The sequence below is a fragment of the Kogia breviceps genome, chromosome 2 (assembly GCF_026419965.1).
Source record: "Kogia breviceps isolate mKogBre1 chromosome 2, mKogBre1 haplotype 1, whole genome shotgun sequence".
Lineage (NCBI taxonomy): Eukaryota > Metazoa > Chordata > Mammalia > Artiodactyla > Physeteridae > Kogia > Kogia breviceps.
The window spans coordinates 17,987,518-18,014,691 of record NC_081311.1 but is presented as its reverse complement, the minus strand read 5'-3'; the positions used below and the strand labels follow the sequence as shown (position 1 = coordinate 18,014,691).

At 44.6% G+C, this 27,174-nt stretch overlaps 1 protein-coding gene and 1 pseudogene across 2 annotated transcripts in view; one reads left to right on the top strand and one right to left on the bottom strand.

Moving 5' to 3' along the window:
* The window catches only part of GPAM (glycerol-3-phosphate acyltransferase, mitochondrial), a 131,845-nt gene that overhangs the window by 68,304 nt on the left and 36,367 nt on the right, over positions 1 to 27,174 (bottom strand). The window lies entirely within an intron of this gene.
* LOC131749987 (lathosterol oxidase pseudogene) lies at positions 15,327 to 16,214 on the top strand (annotated as a pseudogene).

The window sequence follows — 27,174 nt, the reverse complement described above, 5'->3', positions numbered from 1 at the left end:
AAATGTCGTATAAGGCACCAAGCTAGTGCGCCAGCCATTGCTGATTTAAAGGCAGCTAGGTGATTCCCAAACACAGGCTAGATCACCTTGCTTTCTTCCTAACATCTAACCAAGAGCAGTAACACGGCTGTTTAGATGGAAGGAAGGGTAACTTTGGAGGGGGCACTGCAGACGGTGGGGGGGGGCCTGGGCGAAGAAGATGCCATCCACAGCACGGGGTGTGGAAGGGGATAAGGGAACACGCGAGTCTGAAGGTGCAGAGACAGCTATGAAGAGAAGAGCAGGAGGAAGAAAACAGAGAACGTGGGGAGAGTCCGGCTGAAAGGCTGGCCAAGTTCCCAGTTTGTCCCGTGTCCAGGAATGTCTCAACCAAACCCTTGCGGTCACTTGACAAACAATACGAACAGATGTTCTGAGTGGAATGGTGTGGGAAAGATATCAGCCAGGGACAGAGCTAGAGAATCCATCCAGCTTCGTATCACCCGTCCAGCCCCAACCAAAGAGCACAGGCCTGCACCACGGGAGAGGGGACCCTCCCAGAAGCAGGAGGGCAAAGATCTCCACGGGGGGAGATGAGGCCAAGCAGGCCAGGTGAGCACAGGAGACGGGTACGGACACAGCTCACCTCCCAGGTGAGCTTTCCAGGGCAAAGTCCTTCTTAGCTGGGAGTAGGGGTCACAGCGTGAACAGCAGGGGTGTGGGCATGCCGGAGATCTGGAACCAGCCAGGTGTCTCATGGCTCTGGGTCTTGATTCATTGCGCCAAGACCGCGCCAACTTTATTTGGTTTCCTTGGGCCCGTTACTTGTAGCATTCAGTACACAGCAGGCAAAACACTGTCAGAGAAATTCAGTTAGAAAATCTCTCCAAGGTTAGGAAGCAGACCCAAGCTAGTCCCCGGCTCCTCAAAACTCGGAGCCATCTATAAGATCCACTTCTGGAAAATGAAAGGCTGTCTTTAGATCTCCTCCTGCATCAGCACACCAGGGATTATTGGGCACCAGGATACAGAACGTGGCAAGCGCTGTACGTTCAAGTGGCGTACGTTCATCTTAGTGGAAAAAAATACAATATTTATTGGCACCTACCAGATAGGTGACCAGGTCCCAGAGAGATGCTTTCCCTGTCACATTTTCTCTTCACAAAAACCTGTAGGGTGGGAGTACTTATACCCATTTCACAGGATGAAAGAGTAGAGCTCAGAAAGGTTAACCAGCCCACTTGAGGTCACACAGTTAATATGTGGCAGAGCAGGAACTTGAGGCTAAGATCATCTGACTCCAAAGCCCATGACCTTTCTGTTATTTCATGTTACCACTTTTTTCTTAGATTCATTTTTTCTGTTTCTGACAAGCGACCACTTATTCCCATTCTTCCTTCAGTGATTTTTCTAGCACTCCCCAAATCACTTGTGTGCACGTGTGCGTATATAACATGTGTGCATCTAGGTTCGTGCTCATACATATCTGTGAGAATACATATCTGTTTACGTATATTCACATGTATGCCTCCTTGCTTTTAGGTATGTGTGTTCTGTTGCCTTCAGAGAATGGTACAAGTGCCGTTACTTTTAACTTCCTTGAGGCCGTCTGTCCTGAGATTGTTGAGGGCGCCTATTGTGTGTCAGCTACTGAGCAGAGAATTTGGCTCCTGTGACCAGGGTTATTTCCCTACTGCAGGCATCTTCTGAGGACCTGGTCCTGGGATGGGGCTTTCCTAAGTGTCCCTGAACTGGACACTCAGGCTTAAGATTCTAAAAAATAGAATTTTCAACAAGTAAGAGGAGATCAGAGAATTCTGGCCCAAACCTCGAACCAGCAAAAGGCAAATGCTGGTCCACTTTGGAATGGTCCTACCTGCTTTCCAAAGTCCTCTCATATTTATATTCATCGTGACAAACCTTTCAGAGCCAGCAATCGTCAACTCCATTTCACATAAAGGGATTAAAACTCCAGCAATCTTGCTTGGATATGGCGCTCCTGACTTCTGTACCACCATTAGCTCTGTGGTCTCGGGCAGGTGCCTTAAGCGCTCCACCCTTCTACTCATCTTTATTTGTTTATTTATTTGGGGGCTGCATGGCTCAGCTTGTGAAATCTTAGTTTCCCAACCAGGGGTGGAACCTGGGCCCACGGCAGTGAAAGTGCAGAGTCCTTACCACTGGACCACCAGAGAATTCCCCTACCTCCTCGTCGTCAAAACAGAAGTGCTTCATGGGGTTGCTGTAAGCATTGGCTGTGTTAAGATATGTAAACTCTTCGAACAGAGCGCGGCACATGCCAAGCTCACGATAAATGCTGGCAATATACTCTCTCGGTCCTGCTGTCCCCTGGAGGTGCCCCAAAACTCTGTGGCCCACAGAGCTTCAAGCCCTGGCTCCCCACTTCTCCAGACAATCCATCTAGTAGTAGTCGGTCCAGGCCACTCCTTCTGAAGGCTTTTGGTTCACACAAGCGAGTGTGCACTATGTTCTTAGCCTCTTCTCATGTCAACAGTTGATGGTTGAATATTCAAGGCAATCCTGCCCTGAATATGAACTTTCAGTGCCTCCTCAGTGTGTCTGGGTACTGGGATTAGGTCCCTGAAACCACACTCTGGAGCCAGATGGCCTGTCTTCAAATCGCAGCTCTGCCACTTATAGGCTATGTGACCATGGTCACGTCACTCTACCGTTCTGTACCTTAGCTTTCTCATCTGTAAAATGGGGATAATAATGGTGCTCACAGGGTCATTGTGAGGATCAAATGAGTTAACTTACGTAAAGTTCTAAAAACAGCTCCTGGATGGGACTTCCCTGGTGGTCCAGTGAGTAAGACTCCATGCTCCCAATGCAGGAGGCCCGGGTTCCATCCCACGTCTGGGAACTAGATCCCGCATGCATGCCACAACTAAGACCCAATAAAACCAAAAAAAAAAAAAAAAACCCAAAACAAAAACCCAGCTCCTGGTATATTAAAGTCTATATTAGTGACTCATTTTAACTACAAATATTTTAAAATTTTAATTACGGTAAAATACATATAGCATGACATTTACCATTATTACTATTTTAAAAAAAATTTATTGAAATATAGTTGATGCACAATATTACATAAGTTATAGATATACCATATGTAATTCACAATTTATAGTTATTATAAAATATTGGCTATATTCCCTGCATTGTACAATATATCCTTATAGCTTTTTTTTTTTTTTTTTTCTGGTATACGAGCCTCTCACTGTTGTGGCCTCTCCCGTTGCAGAGCGCAGGCTCCGGACGCGCAGGCTCAGCGGCCATGGCTCACGGGCCCAGCCGCTCTGCGGCATGTGGGATCTTCCCGGACTGGGGCACGAACCCGTGTCCCCTGCATCGGCAGGCGGATTCTCAACCACTGCGCCACCAGGGAAGCCCTAGCTTATTTTAAACATAATAGTTTGTACCTCTTAATTCCCTACCCTTATATTGCCCCTCCTCCTTTCCCTTCATCACCATCATTTTTTTGTTTATTTATTTTTTTGGGGGGGGTTGTTTGTTTTTTACATCTTTGTTGGAGTATAATTGCTTTACAATATTGTGTTAGTTTCTGCTGTATAACAAAGTGAATCAGCTATACGTATACATATATCCCCATATCCCCTCCCTCTTGCGTCTCCCTCCCACCCCCCCGTCCCACCCCTCTAGGTGGTCACAAGGCACCGAGCTGATCTCCCTGTGCTATGCGGCTGCTTCCCACTAACTATCTGTTTTACATTTGGGAGTGTATATATGTCCATGCCACTCTCTCACTTTGTCCCAGCCTCCCCTTCCTCCCACTGTGTCCCCAAGTCCGTTCTCTACGTCTGCATCTTTATTCCTGCCCTGCCACTTGGTTCATCAGTACTATTTTTCTAGATTCCATATATATGTGTTAGCATCCGGTATTTGTTTTTCTCTTTCTGACTTACTTCACTCTGTGTGACAGACCTCACTCTGTGTGACAGACATCCACCTCACTACAAATAACTCAATTTCATTCCTTTTTATGGCTGAGTAATATTCCAGTGTATATATGTGCCGCATCTTTTTTATCCATTCATCTGTCAATGGACATTTAGGTTGCTTCCATGTCCTGGCTATTGTACATAGTGCTGCAATGAACATGCCTCTTTTTGAATTATGGTTTTCTCAGGGTATATGCCCAGTAGTGGGATTGCTGGGTCATATGGTAATTCTATTTGTAGTGTTTTAAGGAACCTCCACACTGTTCTCCATAGTGGCTGTATCAATTTGCATTCCCACCAACAGTGCAGGAGGGCTCCCTTTTCTCCACACCCTCGCCAGCATTTATCATCATCATCATTTTTAAGTGTACAGTTCAGTGGCATTAAGTACTTTCACATTATTGTGCAAACGCCACCACCATCCCTCCACAGAACATTTTCCATCTTGCAAAATTCAAACTCTGTACCCATTAATCAACAGCTCCTCATTTCTCCCACTCCCAGGCCCTAGAAACCATTGTGTTACTTTCTGTCTCTGTGAGTTTGACTACTCTAGGTACCTCGTGTAAGTGGAATTATACAGTATTTGTTCTTTTGTAACTGGCTTATTTCCCTTAGCATTAACGTCTTCGGGGTGCATTCATGTTGTAGCCTGTATCAGAATTTCCTTCCTTTTTAAGGCTGTACAATATTGTATGAATATACCACATTGTGTTTACACATTCATCCATCCATGGACACTTGGTTTGCTTCCATCTTTTGGCTGTTGTGAATAATGCTGCTATGAACATGGGTGTACAATATCTCACTGAGTCCCTGATTTCAATTCTTTTGGGTATATACGCAGAAGTGGAATTGCTGGATCATGTCATAATTCTATGTTTAATTTTTTGAGGAACTGCCATACTGTTTTCCATAGCAGCTGTACCATTTTACATTCCCACTAACAGCATTCAAGGGTTCCAATTTCTCTACATTCTCCCAAACACTTGTTATTTTCTGGAATTTTTTTGTTTGTCTGTTTTGTTTTGTTTTGTTTTGTTTTCATAGTAGCTATCCTGATGGGTAAGAGACGGTATCTCATTGTGGTTTTGATTTGCCTTGTCCTAATGATTAGCGATCCTGGGCATCCATTCATGTGTTTATTGGCTATTTGTACATCTTCTTTGGAGAAATGTCTATTCAAGCCCTGTGCCCATTTTCAAATCAGGTTGTTTGGTTTTTTTGTCGTTGAGTTTTCATCATGATTCCTAAGCACTGACCCCTGTAATTTATATTATTTGGAGCTTGGTATCATTCGGAAAATAAAAATTGCTCATTTTCCAAATGGCTTACAAGGAAAAAACCAACTGAAAATTGCTGACAGAAAATAAAAGGAAAGGCCAAGCTATTGAATTCAGTGCCCTTTCTTCTTTGTACTTGTACAAACCCTGAGACACAAGGGTATTAGCATGAAATAGTGTTTGCTACCAGAATAAAAACACTTCCTGCTGCTGAATAATTGTCCAGGGAATTTTATATGAATGGCCAGTACTCTGAGGGAATTAATACAGATCTTGAGACATAAAAACCATTAGTAATAATATGAACTGATAAGACTGACAAAATTCAACTCAAAAGGTTCAGTAATTGGAAATTATAAAAGCTACCACATCACCAAGTCAAAAGTGTATAAAAAAAGATGCAAGACCTGTGTGTGTGCAAGACAGATTTTATATGTTTGTGTGATGTTAGGTGTAGATTGTGTAAGAAAGAAAGAATATATGTGTATAAGTGTTAAAAAATTCAGGTAATGTAATTTAATTCTATTCAAAAGAAGAAGAATTGGGCAATTCAAGAATTGGGATTCTGTTTGGTCCTTTGTTACTGAGACTAATTATTTAAGTAAGCATTTCTCCCTTGATATAAATCCTGAACATATGAAAATGTCACTGCATTTCATGGCAGAAAGCCAAATTCACTAAATATCATTTCCCGTGCAAAGTGTCCTATGAAAGCAGAACTAATACACACAACTAACGTTTCTTAGTTTTTCTAATTAGACTGGAAAGTCTGGGGTCAGAAATCATGCTTTGGGCTTCTTTTATTTTCCTCCACATTGCCTAGCAAAGATCATACACATTATAATATGAACATGACTGTGGTTAGCTACTAGACTGAGCACTCTATATAAAACTCTAACAGCCCTGCAGGATAGATATCATTATGCCCATTTGACAGATAAGAAAATTGAGGTTCAGGAAATTTAAATGCATGATACTAGTATTGTGGATATGTTTTAAAAGAAGAACAGCATCCTTATTCTTCAGAGATATATACTAAAATATTCACCAGTGAAATTACATGATGTGGAGGATTTGCTCCAAAATAAAACAAGACGGTGGAGCTAGATGAGGCTAAAGGTGAAAGAATATTTGCCGTGAGCCGATAATTGTTGAAGCTGGTTGATGTGTGTGTTCATGGTCTGTTATATGATTTGTTATTCTATTTTTTCATGTTTTTTTCTATGTATATGATTTTTCTTTTTTTTTTTTTCTTTTATGATGAATGGAAAGAAAAGACTTCCTACTACCACATCGTGCTTTACAGAGCTTAACGGATACATGGTAATGAAGTGAATGGCTTTGCCATTGTTGTGCCTCACCATGGATATTAGCAGGACTTCCGTTGTTAGGAGCCCCACACAAAGTCACACATACTTCTACAGGTGTGTTTTTTGAAATGACTCATCAGACTACAAGGCCCTTCAATATTGTAAGCTTGTTGATGACCCACATAATTACTGTTCCTGACATGGAGCCTCATGGTTGGTAGGTCCTTGGTGAATGCCGAATGGATGGAGGCATCACGTGGGCATGGGGAAGGCTGAAACGATGCAGAACACCTGGAACACACGCCTATCATATTGTCTAATGGGAACATCCCAAGCTTTCCTCCAGGGATCCCTCTTTGAACCACCAGCGCACATCACTCCCCACAATTTCAAACTGCTCCATCACTCACCTGTTATTTTTACCTTTGCCATTATTTAACACACATTCCCTCCCTCAGGCGTGCATGTTTGGTCTTCCCAGCTAGATCCTGAGCTCCCTGGGGGATGGGAACAATGTTCCTCAGATCTCTGTAGCCTCCAGGCTAAGCATGGAACCTGACACGGGGTGTGCAGGCAAACATTGCACGCCGTGGCAGCCACAGAGGTGCACAGCTCAGCTTCACCTTCGAGAGAACCTGCTGCAGGAGCATGGTTGACTGACAGCCTCTAGGTGCGCCCCTTTGGACCACCGCACATTCCCACCAAGGCCACACTTCCCCCAGGCTGCTGCTGGCTAGTGGCTGGGCACAAGGGGGGCCCTAGAGCCAGTGCTTTCCTGCCCCCTGGGGCATTCCTCCATCAGTCCAGCGGAGACGGTCCAGAGATGCACTGTGGCCTGAGGCTCTTCCTGCCCCAGGAACCTTGACCTCTTCCTTCTCTCTCTCCTTTCACAGGATTCAGACCTGAATCCTGGTCCAAGGCCTGCCTACTTCTGCTCACTGCCCCTTTATCCTTCGGAAGCATTACCCCCGATAAACCTCGTCCACATCTACTCCTTTAGCACCCGTTTCTCCGAGGACCCCGACAACTAAAGTGCCTGAGCTCCACTAACACCAGGGACTTCCACACTTCCTTATGCGTGAAAAAGATGCTACTGACCTCCCAGTTTACAATGGAAGCAAAATGTAAATAAATTAAATACATTCTGCACCTCACTAAGCTGTTCTCTTCTATGCTGAAGCCACAAGCTGCAGTAGAGTCAATCAGGGCCCCCTATTCAGTTACACATGACCATTGTGAGCTTGAGCAAAGTGCTTTCCTTCATGGTGCCTCATTTTCTTTATTCTTTTTTTTTTTTTTTTTTTTTTTTTTTTTTTTTTTTTTGTGGTACGCGGGCCTCTCACTGCTGTGGCCTCTCCCGTTGCGGAGCACAGGCTCCGGACGCACAGGCTCAGCGGCCATGGCTCACGGGCCCAGTCGCTCCGCGGCATGTGGGATCCTCCCGGACCAGGGCACGAACCCGCGTCTCCCTCATTGGCAGGCGGACTCTCAACCACTGCGCCACCAGGGAAGCCCCTATTCTTTTTTTTTTTTTTTTTTTTTTTTTTAAGATGTTGGGGGTAGGAGTTTATTAATTATTTATTTATTTATTTTGGCTGTGTTGGGTCTTCGTTTCTGTGCGAGGGCTTTCTCTAGTTGCGGCGAGCGGGGGCCACTCTTCATCGCAGTGCGCGGGCCTCTCACTATCGCGGCCTCTCTCGTTGCGGAGCACAGGCTCCGGACGCGCAAGCTCAGTAGTTGTGGCTCACGGGCTTGGTTGCTCCGCGGCATGTGGGATCCTCCCAGATCAGGGCTCGAACCCGTGTGCCCTGCATTGGCAGGCAGATTCTCAACCACTGTGCCACCAGGGAAGCCTATTTCTTTATTCTTTAAATGAAGGTAATAAGATCTTCCTTATGTTGAAATCAATTTCTAGGCCCAAGACAGTGTCATGGTCAGCAGACTGAATCTTAGATAATGTTCATTTCCCCGTAAATGCTCTGCTTGTATAACCACTCACCCAATTGCCAAGCACCAAGCCACCTCTGGGCTCTATACTTATTTCCTTTTCCCTTATTAAGGAAGGTCATCAATGGGCAGAGGATGGGAGGGGAAGGGAAAGGGATTTGCAGAGCACAGGAGTTAGAACCCAGAGGCTGAAGGGGAGTAGGGAGCCGTTTCCCACTGGAAATATAAAAGGAGGCTTGGAAGAGATGTGGAAAAGGATCACCGGGTCTGGCATAAAAAAGCCAGGTTGTACCCTGAACCAGCGTGACCTTGGGCACAGCACTCTCCCTCCCTTGAGCGTTTCCATGAAAGGCAGCTGGTAGCCTACATGACCTCCAAATCCCTTTATGTGCAGACATCCATGATCCTTTCTAACCCAGCCAGCATCTTCCTCCTTTACTTCCTGTGGTCCGTCTCCTGAGGCCTCTATAAGAAAATGACTTACGGTGTTTCTGTAAATGTGGTCTCTGCATAAAGGAGAGTCCGTTAACTGTGGCCTTTTACTTCTTAAGGACAATTAGTTTGGGGGATGAAGGAGCATAAGAGAATTTGTTTCTCTGTTCTGTTCTTTCCAACTAAGCCCTGAAGCCTCTCTCCTGCTTCACCCTCCCCCTGGCACCTCGCCTTCCGGGACCCCGGCCATCGGCTGCCCCTGTTCTTCTCTTGCTGAATTGATTCACCTAATGGGCTGTGAGGCCAAAGCCCCTTCGGCTCCTACAGCCACCAAGTGGCCTTGGCTTTTAGCTCTCTGGCCTCCCACCAGGGAGAAGCCCACAGGACTAACCTCTCCAGTGGGTTCTTCCTTGTTGTGCTGGCCCCCATGGCTGAAGGAGATGGATTGAGCCAGGCAAACAAGACACGAACTGAAGCTACTCATTGAACGGTTGGCTCTCACCCTGCTGCTGCAAGTGGACAGGCAGAGGTCAAGGTTCCCACCCCCACCCCCAACCATTGCCCAATGACACACCAAGGACAGCTACATGGTGACTTTTGGAACCACAAACAGTTCAGATCAATTTGTTCTGAAGACTTATTGGGCAACCACACTACCCTCTTCCCTCTCTGTCTGCCTTGCCGTGAGGCTCCCTGCTGACTCACCGCCTGCTCAGACAGGCACGAACACCAGACCCTCAATTACAAGAGACCATAGGACCAAGCATAGCGCAACTAATTGACCACCTCCCATTTGTTATCAGGAGAAGACATGAGCAGTGCCATAGCTGCCTCACTAATCATTTCCAGATCTTTTCAAACAAAACCTTTCTTTCAAAAGGTTAATCTTACCACTGGACTGAGATATATGGCTGGTAACAATAATTAAATGATGGCTAATGGGCAGCTGGAAATAGTCCTTAAACAAAAGAGTACAGGAGGGTCATTTTGACCACTCTGCTTAGCATCTTAAAAAACAAACATCGTTTTGTGTTCGTGCATTCTGTAAAGATGTCTAAATCAATAGTCTCAGCAATTCTTACATATTCTGTAACCAAGAAATCAGAGAATTAAAATCAGACAATCAAACCACTCATTTATTGAGTACCTACCTTTCACAAAGCACTGTGCTATGGGTTGGTACAAAGAAATATACAGCTCAGCTCTTGACTTGGGATGGTAAGTTGGTCACTGAAGGGGGTTTGAAGGCAGAAAAATTACAAACCTACATAAAAATAATTGAGTGAAGATAGCCAGATGTTATGAACTCCCACTGAAATGAACATCAGAAATAGGTACCTTCCTGGATTAAGCATATTATTGTGAACGTGGCCCCACCAAGTTCGAATATGAGAGTTGGTAATTTTGCATGGAGCGTGGAGAGATACAGGGCAGACTTGTATAATGCTGGATTTTATACACATCTCAAATCAGGTAGGAGAGCAATCACAGATAGTAACAGTAAAACTCACAAATAGTGGTTTAAACAAGTATGGAGCATATTTTTCTTACTCCAGTTCAGAGCTAGAGAAGTTATCATGAAAATCATCAATAGTTTCTACTATTCTCCTGCTATACTGTCCTTTGCTTGTGGATTTTGTCCTCGTATTTTCAAAATGGCTGCTGCATTCTAGGCATCACATCCACATTCCAAGAAGGAAAAAGAAATGGTAGTGTTAAAAAAAAAAAAGAAATGATAGTGTAAATGGCAAAAAGTCCTCTCTTTTTAAGTTATTGTCATTTTATTTGAGAACAGAAGGCTTTCTCAGGGAACTGCCTTTGTCCTACTAATCAGAATAAATAACATGACCACCCTCAGCAACAAGGGAAGCTGAGTATCTTTCACTTTTCAGGCTCCATAGTAGAGAAAAGCAAGGGAGAAGGTGATTTACATAAGTTTCACTGGAGCTACTGGCATATTCCATCACATAATAATCATGTTATATATGAAATGTACTTGATTTTAAATGGTCATATTATGAGAGACTATTTCCCTGGCCTCACTGAATGTACAACATGGCTCAATTTTTATCCTTTTAAGAATAGCTTTTAGATATATTTATATTTTATATATATTAGGAATATGTTTTTAAAGAATAGTTAGGCACCTATTATATAGTGATTACCTCTGAATTGTAAAATTACAGATTTTTAAAATTTCTCTGTGCTATCTGGGTTTTTTTTGTTCATTTCATTTTATTTTTTTAGTTCTCTATAGCAAAAGTATATTATTTTGTAATAAGAAAACAAAAACACTTTCTCTTAAGTAAGAATGTTCATGATGGTTTATGACATATTGTCAAATGAGAAAGCAGTATATATGACATGTTCCCAAATTTCATAAGCATATACGAGAGAAGCAAAAGCCTGGAGATTTACCTCTGAGTGCTAGGAATATAGATTGTTTTAATTTCCTTAAAATTCTGCTTTTTGGTATTTTCCAAACTTATCACAGTAAAAAATATTAGAAACAAACAGCTGTCTCAGGTTAAGAAGTTCTCTGCCTGGTCCTGGAGGAAAGACAGCCTTTGAGCATCACTGAACAGGCTTTGAGAATAAACTGCAGAAAAAAAAAACACAAAGCATTCACTGGAGGAACAGGCCTGGTTTGTTAAGACCAAAAAGGATACAGGAAAATGCTTCCCTCCCTCCCCGTTTCCTTTCTCCAAAAACACTTTCTGCTGGGAAATATTAAACTCCCTTAACATCTTCAGGGGATTCTCAAGTCCAAGGCTCAGAGCCCATCAGGGGGGGTATATGTTCCTTTCTGGTGCGTCAGCTGTGAAACGTGGCTTATTGTTTTTCAGCAAATATGGCCACCGGAAGGGACACTTTCCCAGCCTCCTTTCTTTCCAGGAGTGGGAGGAGCTGGGGAGCAGAACAGTGGCTGATGGCTCCTTTGCCTTTCAGGTGGCCCAGTGCACACTCAAATCCAGCAACCATTTCCTTCTCTCTCTCTCTTTCCTTCTCTCTCTTTCTCTTTTCTTTCTTTCCACTGCTTTCTCCCAGAAAGCAAGAGGCCATCTACAATTCTCCTGAATGTGCAGAGCCAGATGCTGTAATTCCAAAGGCCTCGGAAATTAACAGTCTGGTAAAAGATGCCCCCCTACTGGATCAGTCTCAATGACAGACAGCCCATTGCTCAGGCGTTCGCCTATTCGTTCATTCATTCATTCACTCACTCATCCATCCATTCAGCCACAGTGCCTGGTCTGGGGATACAGTGAGAACAAGACAGACAAAATGTGGGAGTTTATATTTGGGGGGCATAGGGGCGGGGGAGCCAGACAGTAAGAAAAAAGGAAACACAGCAAAAGAAGACACATGGTCTAAAGTACGTTAAGCAGGGTAACTTTCTAGAGAGTCATAATGGAGCAGGATAGTCAGGAAAGGGTCTTCCAGGAGGTGACATTTGAAATGAACTTGAACAGTGGGAAGTGGGGGAACCGTGAGAAGCTCAAGCATGACATAGGCAGGCTACAGCAGGAGATGAGATCAGAGCACTGGAAGCACAGGGTCTTAGAGCCTGTGGGGAAGGGGACACGTGACCATCAACAGGGCACGGGGGATCCAGAGCGAAGGGGTGCAGGCAGCCAGCCAGCTGTCAGCAACTATTTTCCAGCCCTGCTGGATGGGGAACAGAGAAGACTCCATTAGAAGTTTTTTTTATTTCCTAGGAGCATCCAGCCTCAGGAGACAGAAATGATGCCTAACGCAATTATGGAAGAATTCAGGGCTAGCTCTGTGGCTTTGATTCTACCCAAAGGCATTTGGAGGAGGTGAGATCAATGTCAACAGAAGCAGTCAGAGGATTTCATGGTGGGGGGGGGAGCTAGACATAGGCAAGGGGAAGGATCATATCAGGTGGTGAAGGCTTAACTGCACACACACACCCCTCCTCCCATTGCAAATGCCTTCAACCAGTCACAGCTCTCTTTCTCACTCACCTTGGTCTCCCAAACCTTCTCAGACTAGCATTCCAGGCAGATGTCTCAGTTAGCACAGGAGGAGAAATATCAGCCTAAGCCAGAGAGAGTAGATCAGGGAAACTGGAGGGGAGAAAGTGCCTCCCGTATCGAGAGCCCTAAGGATCAAGTGGGAGTTCCCCAGGTGAAGATGGGAAAGATGCTGGTTCCAAACAGAAGCACAGCACATGTGAGGGATAGATGTGGGAAGGGGGGTGGGGGCAAATGATCCCATGTGGCCAGGGTTATAACGTGCAGGAGGCAGAAGGGCTGCAGAGATGAACACAGAGGCGGTGAGAGTCAAAGGAAGAATTGGGACTTTATAGGAGAGCGGTGGAGAGGCTTTGAAGAGCTTAAGCAGCTGCAGCGGGAGAGGGGGGCCGTGACCCTAGTCTAACTCCAGCCATCACTCTAGCTGCTCTGCAAACCAGGGAGGACACAGGATTAGGGGGCTATTGCAGGAACCGGGCGTTGGGTGGGGTGGGGAGTTGGGTCACGGTGGTGTCCAGGGGAATGGAGACAAGTGGGTAGCTTGGAGGCAATTTAGGACAGGGAATTGCTCAAAACTGGTGATTAGACGTGTGTAGAGAAGAAAGTCAAGGATGGAGTCTGGCTCCCTCACATGAGTCCTCCGATCCCGCCACTGACAAGGGAGAAATGGAAACTGACAAGTCCAACTGAGCCGGGCATTCAGATGTAAAATACTGACAGGAAGCCATCGGGCCGGTGCCTGAAGCTTTGCAAAAGATGTTCACATCTCTACTGAGAACTTGACACACCAGATATTCAGCTGTTTCTCACTTCCGCTTTAGGCCTCAGGCAAATTGTACACAAAGGCTTTTACTTCTCAGACATCTCCTTGTAAAGGCACTGAGCAGTAGCCCAACCTTTGAAAACAACTTGATGTTGTAATTTGCCAGTGGATGATGATCTTTGTAGAGGATCAGCCTAAGGCTCAGAGAGGCTGGGAATGTCATTCAAGGTCACACAGCAAGTTGGAGGTGAGTAGAGGGTTAGAACCAACCAGTCCCAATTTATTAGACCACTTGCTGCTCAGGCCCCAAACAAACCCAACATCTTAAGTTATGCTGTTGCCTGCCTTAGCACATTTAAGCAACCGTGTCAAGTGTAGAAGAAAATGACAAAGCCCTCGTCCTCTATGTGTTGTGTCAGCACCTCTACTGGACCCCCTTGCACGTTATAAACAACCCTCAGGGTTTGCCCTGTAGAGATAGATGGGTGGGCAGGGATCTACAACATCTATGCATATACCAATTCCTCCAGATTCTACTTCTCCCTTCCTTGATGAGCTTTTAAAACCTAAAAGAAGGTGGAGTGGAGTGTGTTCAGATTCCGAAACATGACATTTGAATGGTACCTCACTCCCAGGATGGAGCTGTGAGCTGAGGTAACACCTTTGAATCTCAGCTTTCCTAGTGGCTCCTCTCAGCAGGCATCCGAGCACCTACTGCGGATGGGACCTGCCATCACTTGTTACCCATCGCACTGCTGTTCGGCCAGGCCTCTGCACTTTATGCAGACAGGAAGAAAAAAAAAAGTTTTTTTAAAGTGTGCCTTTTCTGGAACTCTAGGCCCTTTGTGGCGGACCTCCTCGTGTGGGGCATATGCAAATTCAAAGGAGCTGATGAGACATCTAAAGATCTGGGGGTGGGAAGATGCAGGGGAGGAGGAAACTGGCTTCTCAGAGGCTGGGAAATCCCCACCAGGGTTGAGCCCAGAAAGCAGACAGTGGATATGACAAGCCAGACAATATAGACTTTCCCCATTCCCCACATCATTCATTCATTCATTCATTCATTCATTGATTCAACAAATATTTTCACAACATCTTGCAAAGCATTCTGGGTGCTGGGGCTACACTAGCAAACTCAACAAATCAAAATCTGTTCTCCTGTAGCTGATATTATGGTGGGGAAGACACATGATGAAGAAGGATGGCAGATGTTAGGTAGTGATACAAGCTGGGGGCAAACCTAGGTCAAGGAAGGAGACAGACTGGGCGGGTGGTATGTGAGGGGGAAGAGGACTGGTGCTCAGGCAGGCCAGGAAGTCTTCCTGCAAGAAGTGAATTTTCGGGCTTCCCTGGTGGCGCAGTGGTTGAGAGTCCGCCTGCTGATGCAGGCGACGCGGGTTCCTGCCCCGGTCCGGGAGGATCCCACATGCCGCGGAGCAGCAGGGCCCGTGAGCCATGGCCGCTGGGCCTGTGCGTCCAGAGCCTGTGCTCCGTGGCGGAAGGGGCCACAGCAGTGAGAGGCCTGCGTACCGCAAACAAACAAACAAAAAATAGTAATAGAGAGTAGCTGGAACAGCCGGGGCCCCACAGGAACCGAATCGGCAGCCGGCTGCAGACCCTCTCTAGGGGCTAAGATGGATCTTGTACTCAATGCTGCAGACTATTATTTTTTTACACCATACATATATCCAGCCACATGGCCAGAGGACAGCATCTTCCGACAAGCTGTCAGTCTCCCGATTATAACAAATCTCGGTGCTTATATCCTTTACTTCTTACTCGCAATGCTGAGTTATTATTTTGTCTATGATCATTCATTAATGAAACACCCACAATTTTTAAAGAACCAAGTCTATCGAGAGATTATGCATTCTGTCCAGTCAACGCCATGGATAAGCATCCTCACGGTCTCAGTGTTCCTGCTAGAGGTGAGAGGTTACAGCAAACTATATGACAGCATAGAGGAGTTTCCATACGGCTGGTTTCGATTCCTTGCTAGCGTACTATCCTTTCTCTTTTTCACTGACATGCTGATCTACTGGATTCACAGAGGCCTTCATCATAGACTTGTATATAAGCGCTTACACAAACCTCATCATATCTGAAAGATTCCAACTCCATTTGCAAATCATGCTTTTCATCCTCTGGATGGCTTCCTTCAGGGTCTACCTTACCACATATACCCATTTATCTTCCCATTACACAAGGTAGTTTCTTTAGGTTTGTACGTCTTGGTCAATATCTGGACAATTTCTATTCATGATGGTGATTTTCGTGTTCCCCGTGTCTTCAGGCCATTTATTAATGGCTCAGCTCACCATACAGACCACCACATGCTCTTTGACTATAACTATGGACAGTATTTCACATTGTGGGATAGAACTGGAGGCTCATTCAAAAATCCCTCCTCCTTTGAAGGGAACGGACCACTTAATTATGTGAAGAAGATGACAGAAGAAAAGCACAACAGCCATGCAGTAAGTGGTTGTAAAAATGAAAAATTATTCAATGGAGAGTTTTAAAAGACTGGGTAGATTATTGCCCAATTATTAAATATTTTTAATCAAGGAAAATAATCTACAGCCAGGTCGCATAGCAAGTGAACAGTATCATTTGAAAATCAGTATTGTGGGTACAGGTGAGGAACAACCATAATGGTAGAACAAGGGAACATGCCGTGAACACCATGACTTCAACCTCGTGCTCAAAATACTGAATGTTGGTCTAAGGGAGAAGTTGTGTCTTTCCAGCCAGTAGATCTGTAATTTGTATAGCCTCAACGACAGTTTTTTAAAAGGTAGAGGATAAATTATTGAGGGGACTAGGTTATGTCCTTTTGCCTTAATTCATCAATATTCATTAAGTAAAATTCATTGTGCTTAATGATATCAAGACTAAACACCATAACAAAAAAGTACTAATATGAAGATGGTTCCTTGTTTCACTAATGATTAAGTACTCAGAATTGGTATTGATAACAACTACTTGGACTTTGTTGAAGTGGAAACATCAGTGTGAAAATAAATCGTGATATAATGTATTAGTAGCTCAGTGACCTGATTAATAGCAGGTGTTATAAGATTATCGTCTTCCTACACATAGAAAACTTACTCTCTGGAGACGTTGTCAACTGTTACGTTTTACTGATGACAAAATAAATTGGAATTTTAGAAAATATTATTACTACCATGACTTAATCCAGATATGGGATTATTTAAAGATTTTGATGGTTATTGTTTTCAACCATTATTTAATAAGTGTAAAATTATATGACCCTGATTATATTTAGAAAGGGAAATTTGATGCCCAAATAATATATTAGACACCACTGGTTTTTTAATTAAATTGATGCACTGCACTTTGGGTATGTTTCAAAGTTACAATCCTGTGATTTTCTATAAAAGGAAATAATTGCCAAATATTTAGGCCTATCACTGAAGATTAGTTTTGAAATCTTATTTCCCCTCCTCTCTCTTCATTTTTCCCCACTCCCTCTGCAAAAAGATTTAACAAATACTTCATAGAGAAATGTCATGTGTTGTAACGTAAATATGTTGGGAAAACATGGTTTCCATGTTTCTAAGCTGTTTATGTAAAATCAATAAAAGTTGATTATGACTATTAAAAAAAGAGTAATAGATACATGGTACATCCATACAATAAAATGTTATTTGGTAATAAAAAGAAATCAAATACTGATACATGCTACAACTTCGATGAACCTTGATAATATTATACAGAGTAAAAGAAGCCAAACTCAAAAGACCACAAATGATTCTGTTTCTATGAATTGTCCAGAAGAGGCAAATCCACGGAGATAGAAAATAGATTCGTGGTTGCCAGGGGTTGGGGGGCGGGGATGTTTGGGAGAAGGAAGTAAGGACTGCTAATGGATAAGGGATTTTTTTATGTGATGATGAAAATCTTCTAAAACTGATTGTGGTGATGGCTGAACAACTCTGTAAATTGACTAAAAACCATTGAATTGTACACTTCCAATGGGTGACTTGTATGGTATGTGAATTACATCTTAAGAAGGCTGTTAAAAAAGAAATTAAAATTGAAATGTTACATTTAAATTTCTAATAAAATTAATATTAATAGAAGTTGAAATAGAACATTTAAGATTAATAGAACAGGTTGCTCACTAAATGACAACTGTCATTATTTTCATGTATTTGTTATGATGCAATTAATTAATACTTCTCCCTGTGAATCCTCCAGAACGCAAAAGAATGTGAAGCATGAACCAGCCTAGCCCGAACTCAAACTCAAACTGAGACGGCTGCCAAAACTCAACATATAGTGTGGATTCTCTGGGTTTTCCTTGTCTCCCACTTTTGAGTTTTCATTCGTCCAGGGAAGTGAGAGCCAGCAAGCAGGTTGGATGGAATTTCCTTAACTGGGAGCTCTAGAGAAAAGTTACCTGAGCCTATTTAGGTGCTGGCCTGACTTCAGACGGTTCCCTGGAAGTAAAGCCTGAAAGAAGCACTTGGGAGCAGGTAATTTGTTGGGAAAAGATCCCAGGAAGCAGGATGAGGGACATAGGAAAGTAAGACCAGCCGGGAGAAAGTCAGTTAAGGGTACATTATGGAGCTGGTCACCGCCTTGGGGAACAGAGCCCAGTCCCCCCAGGGACGGTATAGGATGTGAGTCTGAAGGACTGGAGCCTGAGGCATTTACCTGTCAGCCACTCTCCTCTTGGTTGAGGGTTTCTCCAGCGACACTAAGGGCCCCCAGCTCCAGGCTGTACCTACACGTGGGCTGAGCAGGCTTCCTCAGCTTCAGAGAAAAGCCCTGACACTGGCAATGGGCAAAGAACTCTCCACCACCACCTCCTGAAGCTGGGGGGCCGGGCAAGGAGTTGTGACGTGGGGCACAAAAAGAGGTTGCTTCGTGGTGCAAGGGGCCCTGGGTGTTCACTGTCTAGAAAGGATACAGGTGTGAGGAAGTGGGGGGCAGGGGGCTGCCGTAGCTAGGTGAGCATCCCCCGAATATGACCAAGCCACTGTGGAAAGGGAGAGGGCCTTGTTCTAGACACTCGCCAGGCATTGACTCATTCCTTGCCTGCAACTGATCGGAGAGACGCTCTTACGTTGCAGGAGAGGAGACAGCTTGGAGAAATTAAATAAGCTGCCCAAAGTGACCCTGGAAAGGTAAAGCAAGGCTGGGATTCAAACTTAGGACTCCACCTGATCACAAAAGCTCATCTAATGTTTCTCTAACTTCTTTGATGATAACACATTATGAAATATATTTTACATAAGGACTCAGGTCACACTCAACACACACATATACTGTAAAACTGAAAGTTCCACAACCTCTCGTCCTATGGACAATGCCTCTGATGTTTGATGCTATTCCATTTTATTTTTAAAATGCCAGCTGCAGCCACCAAATTGACTTCACAATTCACTGCCGTGCCACAGCCCATGGTATGGAAAGAACACTGGATGACTTATTTATCGGATTACTTATCATACACACTGAATCCCACCCAAGTCACTGCCTCATTCCTAATAATTATCATATTATTTTGAGGTAACCCTCTCCCTCAATCTTGGCCAGTTCCCGGTTCAATGTTCTTAAAACCGGGTCAGTTTTCTTCAGAGCACCAACCTCAGTTTGTACTTAGCCACATACATTTGTGTGGTTATTGGACTGGTGTCTGTCTTCCATGGACTGCAAGGTCCACTCCTGACCGAGTCTACTTGGGCTCATGCATCTTCTAGCACAACAGAGCGTCTAATATACAGGAGGTGCTTGGTATTTGTTTAATGACTTTATTGTCACAAGAACCATCGGTTTGAGGCCACTACTCCCTTGTATTCTATAACTCCTTTCGTCTTCACAGTAACCCTATGAGTGGACAGGCCTAGGAGTCAGCTGCTTGGGTTCAAACCCTGCCTCCAAATCCTTCAAGTTGTGTGATCTTCAGCAAGTTTCCTATCTGCAAAAGAGAGATGATAATGGCCCACCTCAAGGAATTAGTGTGAGGATTAATTGCTAAAATCTTAACGAACGACAGCAAAAAAAAAGCTAGTTTACTATAAAAATCCCTAACGGGAAATATCATCAAATGAGGCTGGTGTTATGGGTTGAAGTGTGTTGTCCCCACCCCACCCCACCCCGGCAAAGATATGTTGAAGTCCTAACGATTTCTGGTACATTAAAATGAGAACTTATTAGGAAATAGGGGTGTTGCAGATGCAATTAGTTAAGATGAGGTCCTACTCGAGTAGGGTGGGCTATTAATCCAATATGACAGGTGTCCTATTGCAAGACAGCCAAGTGAAGACAGAGACACAGGGAGAACACCATGTGACAACAAAGGCAGAGATCTGAGTGGGGCAATTACAAGCCAAGGAATGCCAAGGACCTCTGGCCAACCACCAGAGGAAGCCAGGAGGAAGCCAGGAAGAAGCGAACTCTTATTCCCCTACAGGTGCCACAGGGAGCGTGGCTCTGCTGACATCTTGACTATGGAATTCTAGCCTCCGGAACTGGGAGACAATAAAGTTCTGTTGTTTAAAGCCAAAAAAGAAAAAGAAAAAGGAAAGGAAAAGAGAAAAAAAAAAAAAAAAAAGAAAATTCAAAGAACAATGGTCATTATTATCATCTTTCTGCAGATGAGGGCAAAGCAGCATCCTTCGGGCCCAAGTGAATTAACTAATATTTATCCTAAGAACAGGGCTGCCTCCTGGGCTAGACCTTTCACATATTTCAGTAAAGCCTTTGTCCCTGACCCTGACCCGGAACAAGAACGATTTCCCTCAGTGATTTGCTCCTCTTGGTGCTTAGCCTTACACAATCTCGTATTGCAGCTATTTCTTTACTTTTCTTATCGCTTCATCTTCATGGTGAGCGCTCCAGAGTTGTGCTGTATTTACCTTGAATGTCAAAAGCACACATCACGTATTTGTTAACTAAAACTGCATTGGATGATATGTTTAAAATACATTTCAGTATCACACCATCTCTCCCACCCCAGCTGCTGTCACTCTGGTCCAGCCCTAAGTCCCTGCCATGCTCTGGGCCCTGGTACCAACCACTCTGACCTCATGTCCTACGACTTCTCCCTAACGCACTGATCCAGCCCCACTGGCCTCTGTGCTAGTCCTCCATCTCCCAGGAAGGCTCCTGTCTCTAGAACTTTGTGCTTCTGCTTCCCTCTGGCCAAAACAACTCCTCCTCAGTCACTGCTGTGGCTCATTCTCCGGCCTCCTGCAAGTCTTTGTTCAAATGTCCCTTTCTCAGTGAGGTCTACTCTAAACTCCCCAGCTCCAGAACTTCCTGTCACCTTCTCCTTATCACTATTCTATATTTTACTTAGTCATTTATGATCCTCTCCCTCCATTAGGAAGGTCTACAGAAGAGCTTAGCAAGAGTAAGTGTAGGCGCTCCATAAACACGTGCTGAATGAATGATCAGTGTGTCACGTCCACAGCTCACTGTATCTATACTGCATTTTACTGCTCTGACTATCAGTTCCAAGCTTAACTCAAGGTCTGAGACCAGACAGCATTTTTCAAAACTAATAATGTTCAAGCAGCAACGTGTAGCTGTAGTAAAGCACTGTTAACTCATGTGAATGCCAAGGGTCCCAGAGCCAACCTGACCTGCTTACACAAGACCCAGAAAGACAAGTTATGGACATAACAGCAACCTATCAAGTGTTACCGACAATCATCTCGGCAATGCTGAAATGTCTGATATGTTTTCAGTGAATCCCTGAGCTTCTCACTTGAGTGATGCTCTCAAAAGAGATGTTTCTCTCCAGGTTTTCCCTTTCCTAGTCAGACACACAGGCACACACAGAAGTATGGAATAATGGGGCAATGAAGCAAGGCTGGATTCAGGGCCCAGAGGGTGAAATTATAGTCTAGCCCCCTCTGCTCTGTAGCCATGAGTTGGGCAAGTCCCCAACAGGCTCTGAACCTCAACTTACAAAAGAGAATCTAACCTAGATCATCTCCATATGCTCCTTTCTAGCTCTGAAACGTTAGTATTCTGTGAAATGCTAAGTCTTTGTAAAGAGGATGCCAGAAAGATCCAGGATTGCATCTTCTCTCCTCTTCCACTTGACCTGTCTTTGATCTCCATTTTTTTCCCTCTGAACAAACCATCTTCTGTTACACTCAAGGGCAATTCTGATTACAAGTTTCTTGAAAGGGTCTCCTGGGCTTCAGTTGTATCATCTCTGAAATGCAATAAGCATGCTGACCTCGGGATGAAATAAGCTCATTTACACAAAGCACCTCCCTCAGTGCCTGGCATAGAGCAGGCTCTGGGCAAACGTGCATTCTCCCCCTTTCAAGGCCCCTTGTGGCTCTGTTCTGATGGGCCCAAGGAAAGGGAATACACCAAATCATTAGCCCCAGGCTCCCTCTGATCTCTTTTTCCATCTTCTCTTCAGAGACGACAAGCCAGGTGACCTTGCCTTGGACCCGTCTCTTCCTCCTGGGCTCAGTGAGATCATCATGGTGTCAACAGGCATTTTTGTAGATCACTCACAATGGCTTGACTTTTTGCAACATGTAGTCTCTCACTTAATCTTCACAACAGCTCTGTGAGACACATATCATATCCCCATTTTACAGATGAGGACACTGAGGAACAGGTGTTAAGTAGCTACTCACAAACTGGTGAGTGAGAGGACTGGGACTGAAGTTCCAGTTTCCAGATGCCCTGCTCCTTCCTCCTTCCCAAAGCTGTCTGGTGAAATGGCTTGGAAGGAATGAGTGGCTGCCTGGGAAGTTGGGCGGACATGACAACTTGACAGGGGGCCACGTCAGAGGAGCTAACAACACCCTGGCCCCTGACTTACTAGGGGGTGAAAACTAACACACCTTAACCTGTTAGGCAGCCAATATGTACTGTATTATGTCTTATTTCTAATTTTTTCAGTAACCTTATGAGGAAATGGGGGCTCAGAGACATTAAGGAACTGGCTTGAGGACACCAGGCAGTGACTGGTAGAGTCAGGATTCCTACCCAGGTCCCCCAGCTCCATGATCCCCACCCCGACTCTGCAATTATTTCCAGTAGTATTGGGCCCTAGGGGTGAGATCTGACAGCCACATTATCTGAGTACTCACCCTGCATGGAACCCTGCTCTGAGTCTCCATCACAGGAACTGCAGAGATTTGGCCTCAGCAGAGATTTGGCTTCAGCTTCCCCTCCTCTCACCTGAGCCCACCAGGCACCCTCCCTGCTAATCAGCTGTCCCACTCATCAGACCCTGAAATTGCTATGTTTCGGAATCCCTGTCCATACTTCCCAGGAGACAAAGGACTCCTCGGGGGCAAAGACTGTGGGGGGTATGTCTTTGTGCCCTCGTGGTACTTGGCATAAAGCCTTTCTCTTAAAGCTTGAAAATGAATGGCTTTCTTCTCGGTGCCATGAGAATTGTAATGAGAAACATATTTTACTTCATTACCAGATCGTGCTTGTCAACCCTGAAATGAAATGGGCTGAGAAATTCATGGTTAAGCGGTAACTACCCAGGTTATGAGTGACTCGAGAACAGAAACCGTCTGATTCAAGGTTGAGCCCTTAGATCAAGGGCTCTCCACCTGGGGTCTACGACCTCAATGTGCAGACTTCAGCAGGTCCAATAACCCTCTAAAAATGTCTAAATATTTTTGAGGATGTTCATTTGTCTGCCACAAGGACAGCTTTCATCAGATTCCTAAAATGGGTGAAGACCCCCTCCCTAAGTACACAGTAGATGTTCAGTCATACATCTAAAAAGTATTTAACGAGCACTTCCTCAGTAACCATTTGCTACCGTGGATTAATGGCTTAAGGAAAAAACATGTGCAAAGTGCAGACCTTTAAGGTTGGGGCTATTTATTTCACTGGTCTTAGGTAAAGACTTTGGGGTTCTCTGAGGTGGCCAAATTCTTCTTCTCAGTTAAAGTATCGTGTAAGTCAACATTCACAGGCCAAATCTTAAAAGTGGCAATGTTACACAAGTTTTGGTCTGGAAAACGGGAAACCTGAATTCTGATTAAAGCTGTTACTAATCAGTCAGAGTAGTCGCAAGTAAGTCCCCCAAAGCAAGGTGGTTTGTGACCACTCTTAACCTGTATTCTGCCACAACCAAATGACAGATGACTTTCCCATTGGAAAACAGGTGTGTGTGTGCTTTAATGCATAGGAAAGTAAAATATGACAATAATTCCTACACACTCTGCATGTATTAGCAGCATGTTCCAGAACATTCTTCACGACACCACACACCTGCAACCCTCCATGCCCCTATATTCCTCACCCACTTCTGTCCTTCCTTTCATTTCTACCCAAGAAAGCATATGAGCAGGTGAGTGACAGAACTTCCTCCCAATTTAATTTAAAAGTTAACTGTTTCCAGACATGAGCACTCTGATAAATGTATGTTACAAACTCCCATGACATACCTCCAGGAAGATGGTGAGCATGTAGAGCTAAAGAACCACAGCATGGGTGGAGAGATCCCTGGCTTTCCAGTCAAGTCAGTTGGAGGGAAAATCTCAGCTCTGCTTATGGGCTGTGTGACTTTAGGAAGTTAAATGACTTCTCTGAGCCTCCATTTTTTCATCTGAAAAGTGGAGATGATACCCCTTCCTCACAGGCTTGTGAAGATTAACAAGGCATGGTGTGGAAAGGACTACGTAGTCCTGTGCTCAGGCCCTGGTAATGAATGTTAGTGCCTGTCTCCTCCTAATTTCCCTCTCTGGACCTCAGCTTCGTGGTCATCAGGATGAGAAGTTTAAATTAGATCTACGTCAGAAGGGCCTATTTTGGCCTCCCTCACTTCCTGCCTCTAGCATGGCTCCCGGCTACTTTGGGAGGGAATCCTTACTAAAATGGAGAAAAGAGACAGAAATCCTATCAGCAAAATAATGCATCAAAGATTTGCTATATAAAAATTGGTCAATATTGTTAAGTGAAACTTCTTTGCAAATATTTCTCTCTGAAGGATAGGAAAGGTCTGTCTTCATCTCTCTAACAATCGCAAAGGGGACACTGAAGGGAGTGGCCTGCCCAGGCCTTCTACACCCTACAGGTAGAATTTAGTAGCTCCAAACCCTTGTTTCTCATATTGACGGACCAGTATCCTTGCAGGAATATGGCAGGAGCTAGGGACACCCAAAGGCACAGGGCAAGCAACTCATCCTTCCCGAGACACCAGTTTTATTCTCATTTATTTTTTTAACTTTAATTTTTATTTTCCCTGCTACGTTTTTAAAGCGGCAATATAAAACCTTATTTTTGCTTTTATTAAAACACACACAGAAATATTACAGCATCATAAAGTTTTTATGGATGTTTAAGACCAGGAAGGAGGCATAATCCATTTACATACGCTACTATAAGGGAGAAAATTTGAGAAACACAGGACAGAATGATCTCCCTAAAATCTCAGGTGGTCATGTATCTGTGTCAGCTCCAAGCCTGCCTCAGACTGTCAGAGCTTACAGAAAACAAATAAATTCATTAAAATATAAAGCTGGTGGCAGGTGTGGGAAGTGGAAGTGAGGATGGGGGCCGATTGAAGTTTACCTTGAAAAGAATTAGCTCCACAATCAGGCAAGGCAGGGACAGCTGACAAACTAAATGCTCCCAGGCACCGGGTTACAGGGCTGCAGGATCCTGGGGGAACATTTCCATTTTGTGTCCAGGATGAAAGGCTTTCAAGGACATCCCACGGACTGAGGCGGGTGCCCTTATAATGTTGAAGGCAGATAGGAAATAGGTCCATCACTCTTACGGGGTGTGAAGGGAAACTCAGAACCTATAAATGCTCCCATGGAAAGAAAGCTCACAAATCGACTAAGCCTCAAGGACGACAAAATTCTTAACATTTCTGGGCACTGCTTACATTTTGAGAGCAATTCATTTCATTGTATAAGATTGGGGAAGTACAGGAAAGCACAAACCAGAAGTAAACATCACCCATAATCCCTGTTTTAGTCAGTTTGGGCTGCTATAACAGAATACCAGAGACTGGGTGGGTTATAAATGACAGAAACTTATTTCTAACAGTTCGGGAGCCTGGGAAGTCGAAGATCAAGGCACTAGCAGATTCAGTATCAGGTGATGGGCGACTTCCTGGTTCATAGAAGGCCATCTTGCTGTGTCCTCCCATGGTGGAAGGGGGAGACGTCTCTGAACACTAATCCCATTCATGAGGGCTACACCCCCATGACCCAATCACCTCCCAAAGGGCCCACCTCCTAATTCCATCACATTGGTGGGGTTAGGATTTCAACATATGAATTTTAGGAGGACACAGACACTCAGTCCATAACAGTTTCTTCTCCCAGAGGTAATAACTGTTAGCACATACACACACATACACCTATATGTTTATGTATTAATATAATCTAAATTTGGGGTCATACTATACCTAATGTTTTGTAACCTATTTTTTCACTAAACATTAAATTATGAGCATTTTTCCATATAATTATTCTGCATTCTCAAAGGTCTCCAGAAATATCCAGCCATAGCCTGCTTTCAGGAAAAAAAGGTTTGGTTTTATTTCTAACCAGTAAGAGAAAGAAACTCTTAGGTATTTTCAAACCCCTGAAATTTACCATCCCAGGGAGGGCACCACCTTCCTTGAGGCCCCAGGGCTTTACCCAGATGGTACCTCAGGCAAGTGACATTCATAAGAGATGAGAAGGCGGCACGCTCAGCATCCAGTGGAGCTTTCCCGGAGGACAGCACCCCAGTTGCTGAACCAACTCACAATTTCCCTGCATCTTTTTTTTTTTTTCCGGTACGCGGGCCTCTCACCGCCGTGGCCTCTCCAGTCACAGAGCACAGTCTCGGCGGCCATGGCTCACGGGCCCAGCCGCTCCGCGGCATGTGGGATCCCCTCGGACCGGGCCACGAACCCGTGTCCCCTGCATCGGCAGGCGGACTCTCAACCACTGCGCCACCAGGGAAGCCCTTCCCTGCATCTTTTAATCCCTCGCAACCCCCCTGAAAATGTGGAAGCAGCCAGCGTAGAGGAGGCTCTGAAACCAGCCAAGAGGAAATGCTCCCCCTGTTCCATCAGCCCTGCGTGCATGCCACCTCCACCCTCTACTGCTTTTACAAATCTGATAAAAATCACATTTTCCTTCCTTCCAGTTGCTCATGTTTTCTTCTAACACAGGAGGCTGTTTCAGAAGTTGGAAAATGGCCACTCTTACCCCGAAGCTACCCTGCCCTCCCACCCATCTCTGAAAAGAGCTTTTCTGTTTGAAGCCAATGCAGACCTTTCTCTATTTTGCCCTTGAGACAGAGGGGAGGGGGGTGGCCAACGTGGGACAAGGGAACAGGCCAAGCCTGTGAGCTTTTCCCTCAGGACCCTCCCTTCAACCCACCACTTTTGGAGGTTAAAAGGGGGCTTTTTGAAAGGCAGAAGAAAGCGACAAAAAGCCTCTTGGAACAATGCTTTAACTGTTACCAGATCCCTCTAATAGTAGTGGGACAGGAGCCAGGTGA